Source organism: Mastomys coucha, unplaced genomic scaffold (assembly GCF_008632895.1).
Source record: "Mastomys coucha isolate ucsf_1 unplaced genomic scaffold, UCSF_Mcou_1 pScaffold14, whole genome shotgun sequence".
Lineage (NCBI taxonomy): Eukaryota > Metazoa > Chordata > Mammalia > Rodentia > Muridae > Mastomys > Mastomys coucha.
Window position 1 is genome coordinate 39,565,621 of NW_022196896.1, and position 11,063 is coordinate 39,576,683.

At 38.0% G+C, this 11,063-nt stretch overlaps 1 protein-coding gene and 1 long non-coding RNA gene across 3 annotated transcripts in view; one reads left to right on the plus strand and one right to left on the minus strand.

The window, feature by feature from the left end:
• Cpa6 (carboxypeptidase A6) overlaps nucleotides 1–11,063 on the minus strand; it is a 374,787-nt gene that overhangs the window by 44,849 nt on the left and 318,875 nt on the right. The window lies entirely within an intron of this gene.
• The window catches only part of LOC116088167, a 106,619-nt gene that overhangs the window by 12,096 nt on the left and 83,460 nt on the right, over nucleotides 1–11,063 (plus strand). The window contains exon 2 of the long non-coding RNA XR_004117795.1: nucleotides 4,865–5,008. This is a non-coding gene — a long non-coding RNA (uncharacterized LOC116088167). The remainder of the gene's footprint in view (nucleotides 1–4,864; nucleotides 5,009–11,063) is intronic.

Consider the following 11,063-nt stretch of genomic DNA (forward strand, 5'->3'; position numbering starts at 1 on the left):
AGTTTCTATTTTGTGGAATAGTTTGAGGAGTATTGGTATTAGGTCTTCTTTGAATGTTTGATAAAACTCTGCACTAAACCTATCTGGACCTGGGCTTTTTTTGGTTGGGAGACTATCAATGACTGTTTCTATTTGATTAGCAGATATGGGACTGTTTAGATTGTTGATCTGATCTTGATTTTACTTTGGTACCTGGTATCTGTCTAGAAAATTGTCCATTTCATCCAGGTTTTCCAGTTTTGTTGAGTATAGGCTTTTGTAGTAGGATCTCATGATTTTTTGGATTTCCTCTGTTAGCATCCAGAACCTGCAGCAGATATGGGCAGGTCCACAGACCTGTCGCCAGGGCAATGGCCACCATATTCCCAGAATCCATTGGGTTCAGCTCCCACCTTTACCTGGACTGTTACGTCACGACATATATATATATATATATATGTACTTTCCTCCATCTTTCTCTCTCTTTTCTTCTTCTCTCTCTCTCTCTCCCCTCTCTCTTCCTGCACCGCTACTCCCCTACCCCCTTCCAGTTAAACCTGTTACACGTGGAACTGCATGAGCCTGGTGTCTGCAGATGCGTCCCACCGCGACCCAAACCCATCATCCTCAGTGTTTGTTGTTATGTCTCCCTTTTCATTTTTGATCTTGTTAATTAGGAGACTGTCTCTGTGCCCTCTAGTTAGTCTGGCTAGTGGTTTATCTATTTTGTTGATTTTCTCAAAGAACCAGCTCCTGGTTTGGTTGATTCTTTGTACAGTTCTTTTTCTTTCTATTTGGTTGATTTCAGCCCTGAGTTTGATTATTTCCTGCCTTCGACTCCTCTTGGGTGAATTCTTTTTGTTCTAGTGCTTTCAGGTGTGCTATCAAATTGCTGGTGTATGTGCTCTCCAGTTTCTTTTTGTACGCACTTAAAGCTGTGAGTCTTCCTCTTAGGACTGCTTTCATTGTGTCCCATAAGTTTGGGTATGTTGTGGCTTCATTTTCATTAAACTCTAGAAAGTCTTTAACTTCTTTCTTTATTTCTCCCTTGACCAAGTTATCATTGAGCAGTGTGTTGTTAAGCTTCCATGTGTATGTGGGCATTCTATCTTTAGTCCATGGTGATCTGATAGGGTACAAGGAATTATTTCAATCTTCTTGTATCTGTTGAGGCCCGATTTGTGACCAATTATATGGTCAATTTTGAGGAAATTACCATGAGGTGCTTTGAAGAAGGTATATCCTTTTGTTTTAGGATAAAAAGTTCTATAGATATCTGTTAAATCCATCTGTTTCATAACTTCTGTTAGTCTCATTGTGTCCTGGTTTAGTTTCTGTTTCCATGATCTGTCCATTGCAGAGAGTGGGGTGTTGAAATCTCCCACTACTATTGTGTGCGGTGCAATGTGTGCTTTGAGCTTTAGTAAAATTTCTTTTATGAATTTAGATGCCATTTGATTTGGAGCATAGAGGTTGAGAATTGAGAGTTCATTTTGGTAGATCATACCTTTGATTAATATGAAGTGTCCCTCCTTATCTTTTTTGATCACCTTAGGGTGAAAGTTGATTTTATTCGATATTAGAATGGCTACTCCAGCTTTTTTCTTGGGTCCATTGGCTTGGAGAATTGTTTTCCAGCCTTTTATTCTGAGGTAGTGTCTGTCTTTGTCACTGAGGTGGGTTTTCTATATGCAGCAAAATGTTGGGTCCTGTTTACATAGCCAATCTGATAGTCTATGTCTTTTTATTGGGGAATTGAGTCCATTGATATTAATAGATATTAAGGAAAAGTAATTGTTGCTTCCTGTCATTTTTGTAGTTAGAGCTGGAATTCCGTTCATGTGACTATCTTCTTTTAGTTTTGTTGCAAGGTTACATATTTGCTTTTTCAGGGATGTAGTTCCCCTCCTTGTGTTGGAGTTTTCTATTTACTACCCTTTGAAGGGCTGGATTTGTGGAAAGATATTGTATGAATTTGGTTTTGTCATGGAATACTTTGGTTTCTCCACCTATGGTGATTGGGAGTTTTGCTGTGTATAGTAGTCTGGGTTGGCATTTGTGTTCTTGTAGAGTCTGTATGATATCTGCCCAGGATCTTCTAGCTTTCATAGTCTTTGGTGAGAAGTCTGGTGTAATTCTGATAGGCCTGCCTTTATATGTCACTTGGCCTTTTTCCCTTACTGCTTTTAGTATTCATTCTTTGTTTTGTGCATTTGTTGTTTTGACTATTATGTGGTGGGAGGAATTTCTTTCCTGGTCCAGTCTATTTGGAGTTCTGTAGGCTTCTTGTATGTTCATGGGCATCTCTTTCTTTAGGTTAGGGAAGTTTTCTTCTATAATTTTGTTGAAGATATTTACTGGCCCTTTAAGTTGGAGGTCTTCACTCTCTTCTATACCTACCATCCTTAGGATTGGTCTTCTCAGTGTGTCCTGGATTTCCTGGATGTTTTGGGTTTGGATCTTTTTGCATTTTGCATTTTCTTTGACTGCTGTGTCAATGTTTTCTATGGTATCTTCTGCTCCTGAGATTCTCTCTTCTATCTCTTGTATTCTGTTGGTGATGCTTGCATCTATGTTTCCTGACTTCTTTCCTAAGACTTCTAACTCCAGAGTTGTCTCTGTGATTTCTTAATTGTTTCTACTTCCATTTTTAGGTCTTGGATGATTTTGCTCAATTCCTTCACCTGTTTGTTTGTGTTTTCCTGTAATTCCTTAAGGGATTTTTGTGTTTCTTCTTTAAGGGCTTCTACTTGTTTATTCATGATCCCCTCTAATTCTTTATGTGATTTTTGTATTTCCTCTTTAAGGGCTTGTACCTCTTTACCTGTGTTCTCCTGTATTTCTTTAAGGGAGTTATTCATGTCCTTCTTAAATTCCTGTAGCACCATCGTGAGATATGATTTTAGATCCAAATCTTGCTTTTCTGGTGTTTTGGAATATCCAGGACTCGCTGTTGTTGGAGTACTAGATTCTGATTAACCCAAGTAGTCTTGATTTCTGTTGGTAGGATTTTTGCTTTTGCCTTTTGCCATCTGTTGATCTCTGGTGTTGGATGTTCTTTCTGTCTCTGACTAGAGTTTGTTCCTCCTGTGGGTCTGTAAGCCTGTGTCAGTACTTCTGGGAGATCAACTCTCCTCTGGTAAATCCTGGGCTTAAATGGGTAAGTCCCTTGGTTAGAGCACTCCCTGAAGGCAGGCTCTCCACTTACAGGAAAGGGACAGAAAGGATTTCTGATCCACCACTGTCACTTAGAGGCTGAGAGGATCCTGCCCCTGCTGCCCTGTGACTCTCCTGCGACTCCTGAGGCCTGTGCTTCCTGGCTGGTCCTGCCTTAGAAAGTCACTGAGTCCCTGGGTTAAAACACTCCCTGGAGGCAGGCTCTCCTCTCGCCTACATCTCAGATCTTTAATGTTCCATCACCTCAGTATTGTCACATTGTGGTGGAAGCTTCCAACATAGGAAGTTTTGGTTTACAGATGCAAACCATATCTAAACTATAATGTGCATCCCTTGACATGAAACCATAGATACTACAATCTCTGAGAGTTGGTAAGAGTCCACTGTGGCTAAGCTAAAGAACAGTATTCATTGCATGGTAATCATTTTGTCTTGCTTTGTTTGCATGGGCATAGCGTGTGTATGCCTGTATGTTTATATGCAGTTTAATGCTAGCTGTCTCTCAATGAAATGGCCTAGGATGTTAGATATCACCGCAGCAGTCCCAGTCTGGCATTGGAGTCCCAGGGAAGTCCTAGCAAGCTGACAATTTTCAGTCAGTTGAAATCCTGAAGGTTCTAACATCAGCCAAGGGGTATCTTAAGAACAGGTCTGATGAACTCGCCAGTGAGAGTGAGGGCATACTATCAAAAAGCAAAACCTTTCTTCTTCTTTATCCCTTAATGTAGGACGCCACCAGAAGGTGTGGCCCAGATTTAGGGTAGATCTTCACCTAAAATGATACAACCAAGAAAATCTCTCACAGGTGTGCCCAGATACTTGCACTTTGGTTGTTCCAAATGCACTCAGGTTGACAACCACAACTAGCCTTCTTACTAGGAAACTGCATAATTTAACGAGTAAAATTGTTGCAGGATATCACATTGCGAATCCCAAGACTGTGAACTGGAAAAACCTTGTTGTGGTGTGTCTGAGCCCTAGAGCATGCTTTTAATCTAAGAGCTTTCTGTAAACAGGAGCTTAATAAAGTCAGCCCAAGGTCAAGAGGCAGAGCAATGGCTAACAGGGTTTACTAAGTAAACAGAAATAAGGGTCTTTGGGCATGGAGAAGGAAAAGTCCCTGTCCTTCTGGGATGTCTATGGAGTAGGAAGGTCAGCTGGGCGCTTTCTCTGCCTCTCTGAACCAGCAGGTTTTCATCCCAGCTCTGGCTCCTGAGTCTCCATTGGTAAAATCAAATGGCTTGCATTTTGGCTTTTTGAAACGCCATAAAATGACAGGCATTTGAGCTATTTCTAATCTCTTGCTATTGCTAAGTGTCACAGTGAATATCTTTGTCCATCTGTAACTTCTCACACTGGAGAATTCCGCATTTAGTCAAAAGGTGTAATGCACAAATTGCCTTTTTCTCCACACTCTTCAAATTTGATTCTATCATCCTGTCTGTTAACATATATAACAATGCCATTTAATAAAATACAAGAAATTTCCATAGGATCATGTTATATTTCAGAAAAGGTATTTTATATGTGTCCTTTGTACCTTAATAGGTGGAAAAATATCCTTGAAGACTAAGATTAGAAACCCTGTCCTTGAGCTGAACACCAAACAAGCATTACGAAGCAACTTTCCAGCAAAATGCCTGCCTGTTACCTTTTAAATTTTTTTTCTTAAACTTTGGAAACAAAGCAGTTTTTTTTTTCTTTCCAGTTTTGCTTATGAAGAAAGAATTAAGTTTGAAAAAATGTGTTTACATTTGCTGAGTTAGAGGAACACAGGAAGGAATCATCAATACCTTTTGGAGCCAAGGAGTGCTACAGAGACAGAGCGATCGTTGAGTGACATTTTAAATAGGTAATTATTTTAAAAGTGCTAATTGACATGGCAAACAGTAACAGTAGGAGAAGCTGGGAGAGGAACTGCTTGTGTGTGCTTGCTTGCACTAGCCAGAAGAGGGCAGTAAGTCTCCTGGAGCCTGATTTACAGGTCTGAGCTATCCCATGTGGATGCTGGGAACAAAACTCAGGTTCCCTGCAGGAACAGCAAGGACTCTTAACCACTGAGCGATCATCTCTTCAGTCCTAAGATACACATTTTTCTCTAAAATCTCCAATATTATTCTTAGAGTTTTATTGCTAGGAGGGAGCAAAGAAGAAAGTGGCCTCATACTGGTTTGATCTATAAGATTAGAGGCAGGTAAGATGGCTTTAGACATGCTTAGAGTGCCAACAGAAAGCATCGATGTAAAGGGACAATTTAATTCTAACTGTGTTTATGTACAGGAAAAGAATGGCTGGATCTTCTGGTAATATGATAAAATTGTGGCAAGTATGTTGATAAAATTTCTGGCTATAAACACATCTAGATGATCAAAATACCAATTCAAACCTGCAAGGAAGGTCTCAAAAAAAAAAAAAAAAACCGTGAAGAGCCAAAGGCAGGTGTGGGCTGTTTATTGATTGCCTCCCGCCCCCCACAGGCTGGCTCCCCTACTGTTGTATGGGAAGCCCCAGGACAGATGAGAGTCCTCAGGTGCAGGAGCCAGACATAAACCCCAAGACAGACCTTTAAAGGGCCATACGTTTAATGAAAGTGGTAGGCTAGAAAAATACCTGTCATTATGGGAAGGTGTTAAGCTTTAGCTAGAGGAAACAAAACAAAACAGAACAACTCTCCTTGGAGGATTTATCACCATGTTGCTAACTTTACATGGTCTTGTAGACTAAAGCAACTGGCATGGGGTAGACAAGATATTTCATAGCAACTGGAGAAATCTATTCTTTTCTCTCTTACCACACATTTGCAATCTCTCTAGTATGTCTTAGATATTGGACAAAGCAGTTCTATTAATCTCTTGATACCTAAGGTATTCCTTCAGGGCTGCCTGTTAATTTAACTCCCTTTGCACTAGAGTCATGGTGACCATTTCTGGCAAGTTCATCCCTAAGGGGTTAGACCTATGGTTACAGACAGGGTCATAGGTGACACACAGGTTTCACTTCACAGCATCTTAACTCATGGGTCCTCCTGAGCAAGTTTCCTGACTTGCTAATGAGAAGTTCACATCCCATAGTCATCATGGGAAGTATCCTTAATAAACATTAGCCACCAATGGGGAGCGAACCTCTTGTGGTGTCAATTTTCAAGTCATTGTACCCTGGATCCTTAAACTCCTTTAATATAAAGCTAAAGTAAACTTAGGACTTTAGTTTAATAGATTATAATTTTTAAATTTCTCTGGCTTTTACAGAAGATATTAGGTAATTAATATACCTTTTCACATTTAATTGGTCTCGAAGCAAAGAAGAGCCAATAGATTTTCACCTCATGTTTCTCTAGAATCACAGACAATTCTTTGAAAGTCAGATATGAACTCATTATTTCAGGAGTTTCTGATACAATTTCAGCCTCTAGAACATAGAAGGCCCTTAATTTTTGTCTAGATTTTATCATAAATGGGATTAACATTATATATGCTAGAACAACATACAACAACGTTTGTTGTCCACCAACAAACGGACAGGTGTCCTGAAGGTCTGTTTTATCATCTTGTTTATCTCAACCAAAAATTCTGTGGAGGCTCTTCTCTGTGAATCTCCAGTGATGGAAATTCCCAGTCCCCAAGGCAGCAATCCTCTCTGTAGGTTCTAAGCCTACGGATATGGATTAATTTTCTCCCTCAGCTTATCTTGAAGAGAAATCAGCATGTTTTAGGGCCTCTCATAGCAGATCCACAGATCCTTAGTGAATGACAGGATTAGACCAAACTCCTCCAACAGCTGCTGTTATGAAACATGAGAGAGAACTTATATCCTTTCTGGAGGATTAAAATCCTCCTTATATAATTCCGAATCCCTAATTCCCTCCATGGACAATTCAGCAATGTATTCCCTGTTCCTCTCCTTGTCCTAGATTTAGTCTCTGAGATTCTTTAAATTTTCAGAGCAATGCAACTTCGGGTTCTCAGTACAGTTCTCTGAGAACAGAAGCCCTCCAGCTGGGGGAACCAGCCTTTTAGGAAGTCAGCCAGTGGCCTTCTATTATTTCATAGGTGTTAGCTAGAGACCATCAGCCTGTGATGGTTTCTATTTTCACGCTAGATGATCTATCAATATATCGATATATCTCAGTTAATTACTTAACAGCATACAACTCAATGGCTTTTACTATATTCACAGTCACCAACTCGATCAGATTTCAAAAATATTTCTATCACCTCAAAAATAAAACTATTTACCAAATGGGAGCCATTTCCTTCTCTCTCATGCCAACCTTTGACAATCTATTCTGTCTCTATGGGTTTGCCTATTCTGAATACTTCATAGAAATGCTATGGTGATTATTCTTTGGTGATTCGTTTATTTCAATTAGCACAGTATTTTTTTTTCAGGAAAGTCAATAATATATAATTATATTACAAAGAGCAATTTATTTAGCCAAAACATTTATAAAAATTATTTTCCTAAATGCATCAAAAACCACAAGAGGAATCCATCCAAACCCTTTTTACCAAAACCTCAGTAATATACCAGTTTAAAATACTACACTAAAGTGTAATTTAGTGCAGAAGACATAGATGCCTATCCCGCATTAAACAATAGCCTGAAAAAGAGGTTAATATTACAATGAACCAATTGGTATTGGTATTGGGACCAATACCAATAATCTGCTAAAAGCCAACGCAATTAAGGATGTACAGGCTGAGAACATTTATGCCATCCTGAAGGGTTCACACAACATTGTGGTGTAAGAACGTTTGCCAGCTGGGAGATCAGCACAGTATTTTCAAGGCTCATCTATACTGAAGCATATGTCAGTGCTTCATTTCTTTTATGGCCAAAAAAAAAAAAAAAGTTCACTGTGGCAAAAGGGCCCAGGATACACCTCCTTCATAGCTGAAGGACTGCTGAGTAAAGACCATTAAGGAAGTTAAGGAGGAGATGAAGAAAAGCCCCCCTCTCCTTCCTGTTTGCCTAATAGCAAGGCATATATTCATGAAGATGCACCCCTCCCTTCTCTCCCAGAAACGACAGAAACTCAACCCTGGAGATGCCTGTAGGCCCTTCCTTGGGACTCCAGGTAGAGGAAGTTACATAACAAGGTTACTAAGCAATACCTGCATCCAGTGCCCGGCTCTTTTCTTACTCCAAGCCCCCACACGCTTCCCTCTGTCTTGCTACTTCCCTGATAAAAGTTGATTTTTAAATTTGGTATACAAAAGACTGGAAATACATTTTCCTTTCGGAATTTCATTTAACACACTGATCTCTAGCTTTATTCATGTTAGTAGATCTATAATCTGTTGTTCTTGGTTGGTGATGCTGAGTGGACCAGCATTCTGCATTATCTTTGCTTGGGTTTATCCTGGGCACTGTGAGTCTCATGGGTTGGTGAATTTTATTAATCTGTCTTTTGTTATATGAGTCTGTCCAGTTAGAGACTTAGGAACGCTGGTAGGGAATAATGTTCCCTTCCTCCATGGCTGGATCTTGCTTAACAATTCATCAGCTGGTAAACACGGTTTTTATTTTGGCCTACTTTCAACCTTGTTGCTACGGACATTCATTTACAGGGCATTATATGGCAAACATTTGTATTTCTCTATTCTATTTATGTCTAGGGGCAGAAATGCTATGTCATATAGTAGCTTGATATTAAACTTTTGAATAAACTGTTTCCAAATGTCTGCATTTTACCCAACACCAGTAAGTTAGAATGTTGCAGTTTTTTCTTACCCTCATAACACCTATTATTTATTTTATTTTCTGTCTTAGTATATGTGAAGTGGTACCCTGTCATGTTTTTGATGCACATTATTAAGCAAATATTTAAGTGTTCATTTTCATTGGAATATCTTCTTTTAATAACTATCTGATTATATCATTTATGTGTATTATTTTTAATTAGGTTGTCATGCCATGAGAACCCTTTTATAGATTCAACTTCCTATATTATAGATGAGTCTTTATAGAATACAAGGCTCTACATTATCTATATAATTTCCTATATTATAGATATGAGTCCCTATATTTTATATACAAGCACCTATATTATAGATATAAGTCCTATCTATGATCTAAGTCTATATTGTAAATATAACTCCTTGTATTACAGACACAAGTCTTTTTTTTTTTTTAGCTTTTATTGCATTATGATGAGAAAAGTTACATGATTTCAATTAATCTGAATTTGTTAACATTTAAAAACATATTTTAAGTAAATAGAATTAAATCACATTCTTGTTTCCCTTTTGTACCCCAACTCCTTCCAGAGACCCCCCTTCAATACCTACAATATCTTTTTTGTCATATTCCTTAAAATTTATAAAATATTATAACAATAAAAATAAGTATTATAAAAGTTGTTTGATATAAAACAACAATCAATTTAACAGTCTTATGTAAATGCTCGTCTACAGCAATAGTGAAACTATATTTTTCTCAATATAAATTTTAAATAACTCCAAACATATTAACTATATATTTCAAAATAATACATCACTACTAGGATTTTCTTAAATGAACATAAACATATAAAGGCTTTTTGTTTGTTTGTTTTGTATTTAGTAGAGTTTAAAATTTTGTCTCTTACTGTGGTACAAGCCCAAAATAAGAACAATTTTTAGACATTGGATTTCATTGTAATACGGCTGTACTTCAATGACCCTCACATCACCAAAGGATTTTACCTCCATTGTAGCTAAGCTGAGAGTTGACAGTTCTGCTACACCAAGAAATGAATTGTAGGCACGGTTTTTGGATACAGACTTCCTGCTATGGTCAAAGCTATTTGACTTGAGTGAGTGACTTTATTCTCAGCCTACAGAGAACAGGTTACATTCATTTAAGAAATAGTGTATGTATTAAGATGGTCTATCCATAAAGTCATCCACCAACTGTTTCAATGAACAGTGGTTCTGTTTGGAGGGTGGCACAGACATTAGGTGAGGGTAAGAATTTGGTTCATTAGCTGTGATAATTTGGAAAAGCATTCATCTCAGAGAAAGAGTAACTTATAAAGTCCTCTTCTTCAAACTTCATACAAGAGCAACAAATGTCAAGCAACGCATTCAGTTTCACTCTTTGTTGTTCTCTTACAAGCAACCTCCCTAGTTAATTGTCTATGTTTCTTTTGGGTATATAAATACTTTTAAAATACATAAGCTGTTCTGAAAGCCATAGTATAGTGTAAAGACATGAAATAAACAATACTACTAATAGAAAGGCTGAGATAGGAGAACCAAGATTTCAAGACCCTTATGTTGTACACAGCAAGACACTGTCACAAACAAACAAGCTGAAAGTATATATAGATTGTATAATATTGGACCTATTCCTCCAATTACCAAATTAGAGAGACCATTGGATGACAATCAACAAATTTCTAATTCCTCATATTATTGGATTTCAATCACTTAGGATATGTTGGTAATATTAATTTTCATGTTAAGATATTAAAAAAATAATTGTTACTTCCTGTTGTTTTTGTTGTAAGAGGTGGAATTAGGTTTGTGTGGATTTGTTGAAAGATTACCTTCTTGCTTCTTCTAGGGTGTAGTTTTGCTCCTTATGTTTTCCATCTATTTATCCTTTGTAGGCCTGGATTTGTGAAAAGAACTTGTGTAAATTTTGTTTTGTCATGGAATAGTAGCCTGGGCTGGCATTTGTGTTCTTGTAGGGTCTGTATGACATCTGCCCAGGATCTTCTAGCTTTCATAGTCTCTGGTGAGAAGTCTGATGTAATTCTGATAGGCCTGCCTTTATATGTTACTTGACCTTTCCCCCTTACTGCTTTTAAAATTCTTTGTTTGGTGCATTTGGTGTTTTTATTATTATGTGACGGGAGGAATTTCTTTTCTGGCCCAGTCTATTTGGAATTCTGTAGGCTTCTTGTATGTTCATGGGCATCT